An 11719-nucleotide genomic window follows, 5' to 3' on the forward strand; every position below is an offset into this window, starting at 1 on the left:
GCTTCCTGAGCAGGAAGTCTGAGGCTAAATAGACCTGATGATATTTAGCAGTGGTGAGAAAGGTCATTTTATTGTGCGCTATAAAAACATGAAATTTCGAGTCTTAGTGTTTGCCTCTGGTAATTATGCTGTTCTGTTAATAATTCACTAGATGCATTATCTAGTTCCCATTTTAGAGCACAGGAGTTAGGGTGTTACCACTAATTCCTGCTTCCAACAGTGGCTCTCAGCTTACAATTTGGTACATGTTTTTTTATTTTTTTATCAGAAATTGGTTTCTGACGTGGTCACTTGCAAATCTCAGGGGAATTGGATTAGCTCATTTTAAGAAGAACCTTTTTCTTCCCTTCCCCGCCCCCCAAAAAAACAAACCACTGTGACAGGGAAAGCCTATAACAATGACTGGCCATCTTGACAGAGATGAACAGTCGGAAACAGATACTAGTTCACGCAGAGGGAACGGTTGCTAGGTGTGACGGTTAGTAGCTATGAACTTAATGAGACATGAGTAGCGCTGTGGAGGAGGCGAGCTCACTGGAAGAAGTGAGTAGGAAAAAAAAGGAGTAATGCCAAGTTTCCGAAGTTTCATGCGACTGTTTCAATTAACCATTTCTCCTGCAGAAAGAAACCACAATCCTGCAGTAGCACAGTGCCATTTCCCTTTCTTTTAAGAGAGTTTTGCATCTGGTACTTTTTTTTCCTTTTTGGCCTTTTGCATCTGCACAAAGGCGCAGAACCGGCACGTGATAGAAGGGGAGTGGGCACTGGATCCAGCTTGCTTGGGCCACCCGCTTGAACCAGGGCATCTTTCTCCGTGCCTCATCCCTTGCCTTGGCCCCTGTGCTGACTGCGGCTGGTGGTGACAGCCAGGCGAAGCACTGTGTACTTCAGGGACAGGAGGGTGCTGGGGCTGGTACTAGCCCTCAGAAGCAGGAGCTGGAACGGGCTCCCTGGTGCGACCGCTCCTTTCCATGCCCAGAAACAGTCGGGGGCAGGGAAGAATTGGTCTCTTGCTCTGCAAGAATTGAGCTTGGGCTATTCAATTCATTTTGCACAGGCAGGTTCAAATGGAGACTGCTCTCAGCTATTAAGCAGCGAGCGGGGGGCTTTCAGCTATACTCTACTTCCTCGGCACCTCTGGCTTATTTGGGTGTTAATGTAAAACTGCTCATGCTGACCAGATGAGGTCCTTCTGAGGCTAGTGGAAAGATCAGGGCGTGATTTAGAGTTGGTTGTGGTGGCATATGTTTTATTTTCTTAATAAATAGTTGAGTGCCAGTCCTTGCTTCATTTGAACATAACTTGAACAGCCTCCTGAAGATCCCTTACAAAACCTGGCAGCAGAATCTGCTGTCCGGGCCAAGCGTAACTGAGGTCCGCAGTATGAAACCTCAGCTCACTTCAGAGCTGTATGGCTTGGACTTGTAGGCAGCATTTGATACTGACCCAGCCTTTTCTTTGGCACTTTTCTGGATTAGTGGGCAATAATTTTCTGCTAGGTGAGATGCAAATTATTCTTACCACCTAAAGCACTGAAATGGCCGTATGTCAGGCAGCTAATTCTGCTCGTGTATATGAATCATCGGGGACATTGCTGACACAAATTTATCATCTGAAAAGCGCTATCCACCGGTAATAACAGTGATGTTTTCAACCTAAAGAGACGCATGAAAAAATCACCAGCTCTCAAACACAGTATTCTTGGAGTAGGCAAATATGTCCTTAGCCTGAACAAAAAGCATTTCTATACCTAACTCCCCCTGATTTAAGGAGGAATGAGACACCTACATACCTTGAAGGTCTAGCTGTTATGGCTTATAGTTGCAAAGAAGGTGATAATACGCAAAGCCTATCTCCCAGAACAGGGTGTACTTCTTGTGAGGCTGACAAGATTGCAAGTCAGGAGATGTGACCCAGACACAAGGAATGAAAAAAACCATTTTTACGTGGCTGCTTTTGTGGCCATAATAAATGCATCCAAGTAACTAGTACCAGGCATAAGGCTGGAGGAGGGTTTCCTGCTGGTTGTGATATTTCCCCCAAAGAAGCAGCTTCTGGGTACTTTTTTTTATTTAAAGAAAAATGAAAAAAGACAGGCAGACCTGAGGATGCATAATTTTTAAGACTGTTGCATTTCAGAGTCACTTGTCATTCAGACCAAGGCCCAGACCTATCACTTCCCCTTTTGTTCTGGCTCCCCTGGAAAGTCCTTCTAACACTGTGCTGTGATTTGCCATGACTTTGTGCTCTGCAATACTAAGATGGAAAATTCATGCTCTGGAGCCTGAGGTGCAACTGAGAAGCCAGCCCCTGCAGTGGGAACGGTGAGGTCTGCTTCTGAGTGTGAGTTATGGCCATGCAGATCATTGAGTGTGGGGCGCAGTGAGGCAGGGCTCCTTGTGCATGCTCTTCTCCCATGGTAAGCAGAAGCAAAGTGAGGCTGTCTTGCCCTCAGTGAAGGAAGGGGTAAACCAGCATAGTTTTGCTTCCACTTACTGCAGGGTGAAGAGCATTCACACAGGAAGTTACTGTGGAGCAGATAGCCCCACCCCACTTTTACTTGTTGAACAACTGTTGCTGCATCCATATGCTCACTTTAATCCTGACTATGCAGCAGTGAGACATGACAGCTTAGCTCAGATCAACTGAATGTGGAGTCTGTGCTACAGCAACAGAAGGGAAAGGATGGATGGGTACAGACAGGTCTGCTGCACAGAGCTGGACCTGGCTTCTGCCAATCCAGGGGAGCTAGTTATTATTTATCCTTCCCCATTTTTATTGTGGCAGCTTTGCACAGTGGGCACGGCCCCAAAGAACAGTTGGCAGAACATGCTGAGGGAAGAGGACGATGAAGCCTTACACAGAAGTTGCGTGCAGCAGTGTGCAAAGACACAACTCCAGCCGAAGCTGAATTCAGATTTCAGAGTTTGTGCAAGGGAGGGTGAGTGTCTCCATCGCCAGTGAACGGCTGAAAGACTCACTGGGTCACTGCAGTGGAAACCACTGCTAGGGCAATTATTTATTTCACATCGCCTTGCTATAAGCAGATTACTGAGCTGGCACCAAGGACCAAATTTGCATGTTGAGAGGCGCTGTGGCGATGTCACACTTTCATTTCCCTTCCTCGCAAACACAGGCTTGCTGGTGCAGAATTGCTTCCATAATTTTACCTCTTACCCTTTTCTGCTTGGCTCTGGGAGCTGAATTTAAATACAGCAGTGTCACCTCTATGACACGTGGCCTTCTGGTTGCTTTGAAGCTTGCTACTTTCTTTGGAAACCAGAGTTTACTGACAATTTGCTATTATAGTCACTGCAACTGTGTGTGGTGCTTGGCAAAGCTCTAGCACAGGAAATATAAACCTGATAGCTAGGAGCTCTGAACTCAAGGACAAGCCATGAGCAGTTCACTATAATGACACCACAGGTGCTTCCTTTTGGCTCTTCGCACCACCCCAGTGTCAGCCGGATCACTCCCACAGGCTGCCCAGCCCTGCCGCTGCCCCGGAGGGATCACAAGAAACTGGGTGGGGGTGATGTTAGGGGACTAATGCCTCCAATATGCTCAAGGGAGAAGAGGATGTTTTTTGGCTCGGTAGTTTCAGTGTTCTTGTGCTATAATGGCCTGATTGAGTTGGGATGATTCTCCTGAGTGACTCACTTTGCAATGCACTGCTCTTTTCTATCAAGCAGGGATGCGGCAAAGATCCTGGCGTTCCAGCTGAGAGCTAAAGGTGAGTAGTCTCACCTCACTCCCATTTCAGAGTGCCAACTTGGATCTTTGCCTGAAAGCACTCTCTGGCAAGCAGTCTCAACTGAAACATCCCACGGAGTGCATTTCCTTTCCACACTACAGAAGGCTCTTTCAGTAATACACATGAGGGTAGCATAGGGGAAAGTCATTCATATGGACTACCTCCATCTTTTTTGCTCAGCACCTGGGGGCCACTCTAGGAAACACTGCACAGTCGCACAGCGTAGCGGCACTGAAAGGTTCTGCGTGATTGCTATGGCTTTTCTGCTGTTCTAAGGTTAAATGCCATTTTTAATGTCTGCCACTAGCAAACAATCCTGTAGTGTGACGAGGCAGGTGGTTCATGATGCCAAAAATATAACTAATGTTCCGGTCAAGTAACCAAAGCCTGGCCAAGACATTTATGCATTCCAGATGTTGGAACAAATCCAGTTTCTGAAGTTAGCCTACCACGTGTCTGTGCGAGAGCCATGTTTTCAAACACTGCGGCCTAAGTGCACCTGCAAGGCATGCCCATTAGCCTTCGGAAAAGTGAATGGCTGCAGTGGGAAACGTTGTTAAAGGTTTTGGGTGCCAGAATGTTGTTTCGCAGTTGTTGGAAAACTACCTCTTCAGATACTACACAATTATTTCACTTCCCAAAACAGGTCTTAACTCTTGCCCACGTGCACCGTGGAAAGTGCATGTGGCTGCCTTGATAACCCGCATTCAACCCTGCGTGGCCCATCCAGCCGGTCTCCGGATCAGTGAGCAGGGATAACTGGTCTCAGCTTTTGGCATGGATGCAAGTGAAGACCACGGTGGAGAGTGGGGAATGAAGAGTTTCCCCACAGCTGCCCTTTAGACAGTCAGGGCACGTTCTGAGGTAAGCCAACCACACAGAAAGCCAAGTCCTCCCACAGGTCTGTTTTCATTTCTAAATGAGATGTGAGAATCAAAACATTTGCTGAGAAGTGAAAGAAAAATTTAGTTCTGACACTAGCCTAAGGACTTCCTTCCTCCTTTCTGGGACCACCTACAATATAGTATGTGGATTATTTCCTTACGATGGTGGGAAATTGGCTGTGAACACATGGAGTTGTGTGTGCTATGTCTGGCTGTCTCAAAAACGTTCCATGATAACAATCTGCAGAAAGGTTTGGCTAATTATGGCTGAGCTCACCGTGAAACCATAGTACATCCGTGTAGCTCTGTTACCCACAACCTGAGCAAACAGTCTCTTAGGCAAACATTACTCAAGCCGTTGCCTGGGAGCTCTTCTTTCCTCCAGATAGATTGTTACTGGGAGTGATTTAGATGGGCAAGAATGGGAGAATGCAGCAACACTTCCATGTCACCAGCAAAGGGTCCCAAGCCGTTGAGTCACTGAAGTGTGGTCACTTCCCGGATGGAAGGCAGCAGATAACTGGCCCCTGATGGGACAGGAAATGTTGGACAAGGGCAACAGAGTAAATCCCTCCTGTCACCAAAAATGGAGTGGGATTTTTGGCTTTTGGGAAGGGCTCAGTTTCTCATCTTCCATGCGACATTGCTCCTCTTCTCCTCTCTGATGCTGCTGGGCTTCATGTTCAGCCTCCTGCTCAGATCCTAAGCCACCCCCTCAGGTTACGGATGTGGAAGCAAGGTCTGATCTAAGAATGCATTCACACGTGGAAGGCAGGAAGATGAACCGGCTTATGTGGTGTTTTCTCTCTCCTCCATCAGCGTGTAGCCATGTGCACTCTGTGGTCGAGGGGATGGCTCCCAGCTGTGAGTCGGACTGAGGTGGATCCTACACAGTTCTTGTAGTTGACCCTGAAGGCAACAGGAGGGACTTGTTTGTCAAAAGCAAAGGGAGCTCTTGGATGCAAACAGTCAGGGCATGTTAGTTGTAGGGAAAGCATCTGGATTCCAGTCCCGCTGCCGCACCTGTAATGTTGCTGGTGTGGCACGCTGTCTGCCTGCAACAGATAGTGTGCATTACTGAGCCTGCCTTCGGGACACAGGTAATCTCTGATCAGTAGGCCGCACAGAGCAATAGTGGAGGAAGGAAGAGGGGACCTGACTACCGGTTGGAAGATTCTGCTGTTTTGTGAGCTTGCTTTGGCAGAGGCAGTACGTTTCCAGGCTGATTTCCTGCCTTCCCTGTAGGACGGCCTTCCGTAGGCCCTCGCTGTTCCCGGTGCTCCAAAAGCAGGTGTGTCACTTCTCTTAAAAGTGGCTGCAGTCAAAGCCTCGAAAGCAGAAGCAGGAAGACCCCTTTGAATGTCGTGCTTTCTAACGTTGTGCGTTTAACTGAAACGACTGTTCACCGAAGCCCACGGATTTCTGGTCTGGAGAGAGGAGACCTCGCCGGCGGGTGGGTATTCGGGCAGGTCAGACCCTCAGCACCAACGTGCGCTGAACAAAAGGGGCTGAGAGCAGCTGAGACTCGAGGCTGTGTGGGTGTGGGTGTACGCGCGGCCGTACCTGCCTCCTGGGGTGGGAGCGGACGGTGCAGTCACGGACGCGGCGCGATGCTTCCTCGTGCCTCTGAGTAAGCACGGTTTGGCTCTGGCCATCCTCAGGTTTCAGCCTGAGGAAACAAAATGGCTGTCTGTTCCTCTGAATGCCTTCGGATAATACATCTCGTCATCTGTAGCACATGAATCACAAGTGCTTCCTCCTCATTAACACAGTCGGGGGGTTTTCAGAGAACAACACTGGGATTTTTTTCTCCCCTATTCCAGCACTCTGTTCTGTGTTGGTTCTTGTCTTCAGATGGACTTTGGCCATTAATTCCTTTCATCAGAGCAGATTACAGGAAGTACGCACTTTCGGTGCTATGAAGTAACGCTGGGTTTCACATATTCCGTGTTGAACTTACAAGTGCTTGGGGGGTGGAAATCTTGCAGGTGTAGCTCACGTGTGAATCCCTGCGTGGTCTGGTGGTTGGCTCAGGGTTTCTGGGTGCATCACTGACTTAGTATGTAACCTTGAGAACTTCACTATGCTTCAGTGGTAAGATGAATAATACGTACCTGCACAGCATAGGGGTTGCTAGATCCCATTGACATTTCTGGCATGGCTGAAAGATGAAAACAAGCAAAATGTTATTGGCTTTACAACCCGCTTGCAGGTATTTCTCTGTTTGCAGCTTAGAAACTTTGGAACAAAGCAGCTGCTCGGTTCCAGGCTTTCTGGGAGAATCTCTGAGACAGAACCCTATGGCTTTTGGTGAATGCCGGAAAACCAGGAAGATGGTTCAGGGGATTTGGCACTTCTGTCAGATGCTGTTTTCTGTAGTTCCAGTGACCCACTCAGGCAAAGATTTAATAGATTTTAGGGTCAGAAGGGACCTATGAGATGATTGAGCATGAACATGCCTATTTCTCACTAAGCTCCACCGTTCCAGTACAGTTAAAAATGCTGACGGCGAGAACGAGAGAGGAAAGGAGGAAAAAAAAGGAACGGTGAGGTGCATGGGAAGACACGGGGAAGGGCTAAGGGGAGGATGTACAGAGCCGCTGGGCGGCGTGGGAGAGAACAGGGCCGTGGCCAGGGGGAGGGAGCAGACATGGCGTGAAGGAGTGGAGGATTACTGCAAGTCTTTGGGACAGAAGTAGAAGTGGAGCCTAAAGGAGAGCTGCAAGGAGCCTGCAGAAGCACGTAGCCCCCCTAGCTGTAACAGATGATTGCTGCATTTCTGCTGCCTCTCTCGAGCCTGGTTTCAGATGCTCCCTTCCAACTGTACCAGATTGCTGATGCAATATAGCAAGTGTAGCTGTGAATGCATCCTTTCTGATGGGGAAGCAGCGTAAAGTGATACTGCTTTGCACGCTTTCATCCCAGAATCAAAACGTGCTTTATGAAGTGGGGCAACTGTAGCTTCAAAATGTACTGTGTGACCTTAGGTGAGCCACTCACAGGATCCAGGTCTTTGAACACCCACTTTCCTGCTTCCCTTACGAGGCGCTGCCTCTTACTGTTATGCTGTTTCCACTGCAGATCTGGCAGGGCGCTCAGTCGGACTAATCCATCTGAGGCAGGAATTGCTTTTGATGCTCAGGTGACATGAAGCCACTGCCCAGTGCTGCCTGAGCAGCTTTTTAATGGAAGCACAGTTAATCCAAGTGTGTCTGTGAGCTGCTATGACCCATTTATCCTGTAGACTCCCTAAAATTTTGCAAAACTTTTTGCCTGCTCATCTGCAACATATGTGTATGTTGCATTTGAAACTGGTTAGCTGCAGACAGTGCTAAATGATTCCATATTAATTGCCCAGATAGGAAAAGTGGCATCACACAGCTGGGTGTTTAGTACATTAAGAAGAGCGCAGTTGGTTTGTTCTTGTTTTTAATGTAAACCCTTACTTTCTCAGACGTAGGACTGCCTGAAATGCACTTAAGTTCAGTATTTTAGTATTGTAACACTACTCGAGTCAGTGGGACTGCCTGCTCTTCCCTGTTGACTGTCTTCTTTATTTTTGCTCTGCGGCTAAGTCCGCCGTTGCCTCTTTCATGCTGGGTATTTTAGTTGATGCAGCATGCCATGCAACTCGACACCAAAGGGAATAGGTGACTCGGTTGCCGATTCATTACGCCGCAGTCTGCAGCACGACTCTGTTTCAATTCATTACACCTTGACAGGTGCTCGAGACTCTTTTTGCATCTGATGGATGCCTGCAGCCAACATTAAATGGTCTGGTTTCTTAATGGGCAGGTGTCTACATAACACAAATCACCAAACTAACGGTTTGTCTCCAGCCTCTGCTGAGACTGAAAGCTAGGAAGGTTTAAGAGCATCTTTCTTTTCTGTTAAGCTTCTCAACTTCTAGTTCAGTGGTCCCATCAGGGCTTGCTGCTTTTCTAGCAAAGCACCCTAGCCCCTAGGCCACAAGCTAAGACTTTGTGAGCATGCCATCCCTGGTGAAGCTGGCCCACTGGACAGCCAAGAGAAGGACTTGTGAAGCCAGAAGCACTGCAGCCTTGATGGAGTATAACATCCGTTCCACTAAGCCATCTGGAGAAGGCGCGGGGGGGTCTTTGTGTTGACCCCGTTGTGGCTTCCAAGTGCTTATGTATTTTGCATTTAATTGTCACTGCCAAAGTGAAGAGACAGTGAGCTAGAGTGCATGGATGTAGGCAGCAACAAATTAAATTCAGCTTTACTGAAGCTAGAACTCAGGACCCTTAAGTTCTCTACATACTTTGGTAGCACAGTGCAACCCATTGAGCTACTGCAGCCGGTTTGCTAGGCCCCTGTATTATCTTTTCTCCTGCCTGCCCTAAGGCTCAGCTTCAAGAGGAGGAATGGGGGCTCTTTTGGGTAAAGCCTAGCCTGTAGCCTGAGGCTGAGAGGCGGGACCTTAGATTTTTAAGACTGTGAGTTTAACTCCTGTGTGGGGATTCAGAGTGAAAAGGTGGAAGGGCCCTGGTCATCATCTTACTCCTCGATTGTGTAACTTTAACCTAGGTGGTGCTATGGGCTGTTCCATGCAGAGCAGGCTCTAAGACTGACATAGCTCTGAACGCTACTTGCACAGCTGAACATGCTGTCAGTGTAGACGTTACTAACTCAACAGGCAGTGCTGGCTTTGGTCCCGAGAGCTGAGGACTGCTTTGGGAAAATGTACATTGCAAGCTGCTTCTGTACTGTCATAGGGGCACAGAGGAGCTGTGCTAGGCTCTCTCTTGGCTAATGGGGACACTTCTTCTGTTCGTACTGACAAAGTGCTAGTCATCTACCTTACCTGGCAAGTCAGGCCTGCTGTCTCTGCCCCGATTCTGCCTCCACAAGGCACCTTAAGCCAGAAGTCTCAGCAGCACCCACTCTTGCATGCTGGCTGCCATCCACACCATCTCATGCAGCCACAGCTATTTTGAAGCATTTGCAGGGTGGATATATATAGTCCGTACGTATACATACATGTATATACGTACACGTATACACACACACACACACACACACATACATAATATAATAAAAGGTTTGGTCTGTCTGTGTGTCAGAGCAATCGTGTCAGAGTAGAATTCAACAAAAAAAAGTTCCTTGTAAGCCAGGAAACCCCCGAGCCAGGCAGAGAGCCGACAGTTTGCAGCATCTTCTCGCTGAATGTCACTCGGGGGCGGGGACGCACGTGAAACTGGGCTAAGGAACTGAATCCGACCTTATTTGCCTTTCCTTTTTAGGTCCGGTCTCTGTGCGAATCCCTGGTGGATGGGGAACTTGAGGATTAATAGAGACACGCTGAAAGGTACCAGAGCCCTGCTTCCGTGTGTGTGCGTGTGCATGCGTGCGGTAGCTAGATCCCAGGGTTCGTGGAGACTGCGTGGACATGGAGGTATCGATCGTGGAGGCTTTGCTGTGGTCCACATAGGCACAGCTGGCAGGCACGGCACATGCTTGCCCTCGCCCCTGACGGCCCATGATGGAAGCGGCCATCGTCAAAGACTTCCAGTGGAAAAGCCTGGCGCCTCTCCCCAGCCGCAGGGTGTACTGCTCCTTGGTGGAAGTGGGAGGGCAGGTCTTTGCCATCGGGGGCTGCGATGACAACGGCGTCCCCATGGACAGCTTCGAGGTGTACTCCCCAGAAGCCGACCAGTGGAACTCCCTCCCTCCCGTGCCCACGGCCCGGGCCGGGGTAGCGGTGGCCACCCTGGGCAAGCGGATCATGGTGATCGGAGGGGTTGGAGTGAATCAGATGCCCCTGAAGATCGTGGAGATGTACAACGTGGACGAGGGCAAGTGGAAGAAGAGGAACTCCCTGAGGGAAGCAGCGATGGGCATCTCGGTGACCGCGAAAGGCAAGGAGCATTTCTTTGCTACTGCAGGCCTGTGGCTGGCGGGAGGGCCCCGGGTGTGGGGAGCGTGGCAGCGAGGAGTGGGCTGGGCAGAAGGGCTCCAGGGGCAAGGGACGGGAGAAGGGGCCCCTTTCCCTGGGAACGTGAACTGGGCCTTGTCTGGGGCTAGAGGAGTTGAATCAGTGGGCTGCCTTCCCTTCTGAGACATCCCTGGTGCAGGGAAGAGGGACCGTCACCCTCATAGCCCTGACCTTGAAGGAGCTCCCCGACTGAAACCACTGGGTACAGATAAACCCGGCGGCTCTCCCACGCCCCAGCCCTTTTGGTGGACAGCAACCTGTTCCCCCTCACTGGAGCTGCGAGGCCTGGGCTGGAGCGGGCATGGGGCAGGCACCCCCAGGGCTGCTGCAGCACCCGGGTGGGGCCGAGGGCATGGGGCAAGGGCACTGAGCCAGGGCTGCACCTGCACCAGGCTGGGCTGCCTCACCCCACGCTGGCCCTGGGGCTGTGTGCCTGGGGCGGAGGGTGCCGTGTGCCCGGGGCCCAGGGCACTCCCAGCACGGCAGGGCACTGCCTGCTGCTGCCTGGGGCTGAGCCTCTGCTGCCAGTGCCCCGAGCCCCGAGCTGGGCCAGCCCCGTGGGCAGCACCAGCCTGCAGTGTGGCCTCAGTGCAGCTGGGCAGGTCCAAGCCCCTGGCAGGCGAAACACCACGTATCTGGGTCCAGAAAAGCAGTTTTACTTGAGTGCCCGGGGATAACTGCTCTTCTGCCGAGGTGTCGCGGCCTTAAGCCCACTTTGTGGAAGCGGTAAGGCTTCTCCCTAGCTTGCTCCTGCAGCCACACGGCTGAGGGCAAGCGAAACTTGGGGGCATCCGAACCCCACGCCTCCGAGCCTGGGCCTGCACGTAGGATGCCCGCCAAAAGAAGTTTGAAACACGTGAAGCCCCTGTTGAGGGTAGAGGGTGTTTGGGGGGTTGTAGAGACACTTTGGTTCTGGACTGATTTATGGATTTGGACTTGATCGGGCCCACTTGGCTTGGAACATAAAAGCTGCTTTTTAAAGGAAACACGCACACCCCGGCCGGGGCTTGCCGCCTGGGGCGGGGAGCCCAGGCTCGGCCGGCTCAGGCCTCAGCGGACACGGCCGTGGCCACGAGGCGGCGCCAGCACGGCCCGAGCCCCGGCGCCGCACCGGCTCCCCGGGCC

At 50.7% G+C, this 11719-nt stretch overlaps 1 pseudogene; it reads left to right on the top strand.

The window, feature by feature from the left end:
* On the top strand, positions 1-10855 carry LOC109317909 (annotated as a pseudogene).
* Positions 10856-11719: the final 864 nt, after the last annotated feature.

The sequence above is a fragment of the Crocodylus porosus genome, unplaced genomic scaffold (assembly GCF_001723895.1).
Source record: "Crocodylus porosus isolate Cpor-Errol unplaced genomic scaffold, CroPor_comp1, whole genome shotgun sequence".
In the NCBI taxonomy this organism is placed as follows: domain Eukaryota; kingdom Metazoa; phylum Chordata; order Crocodylia; family Crocodylidae; genus Crocodylus; species Crocodylus porosus.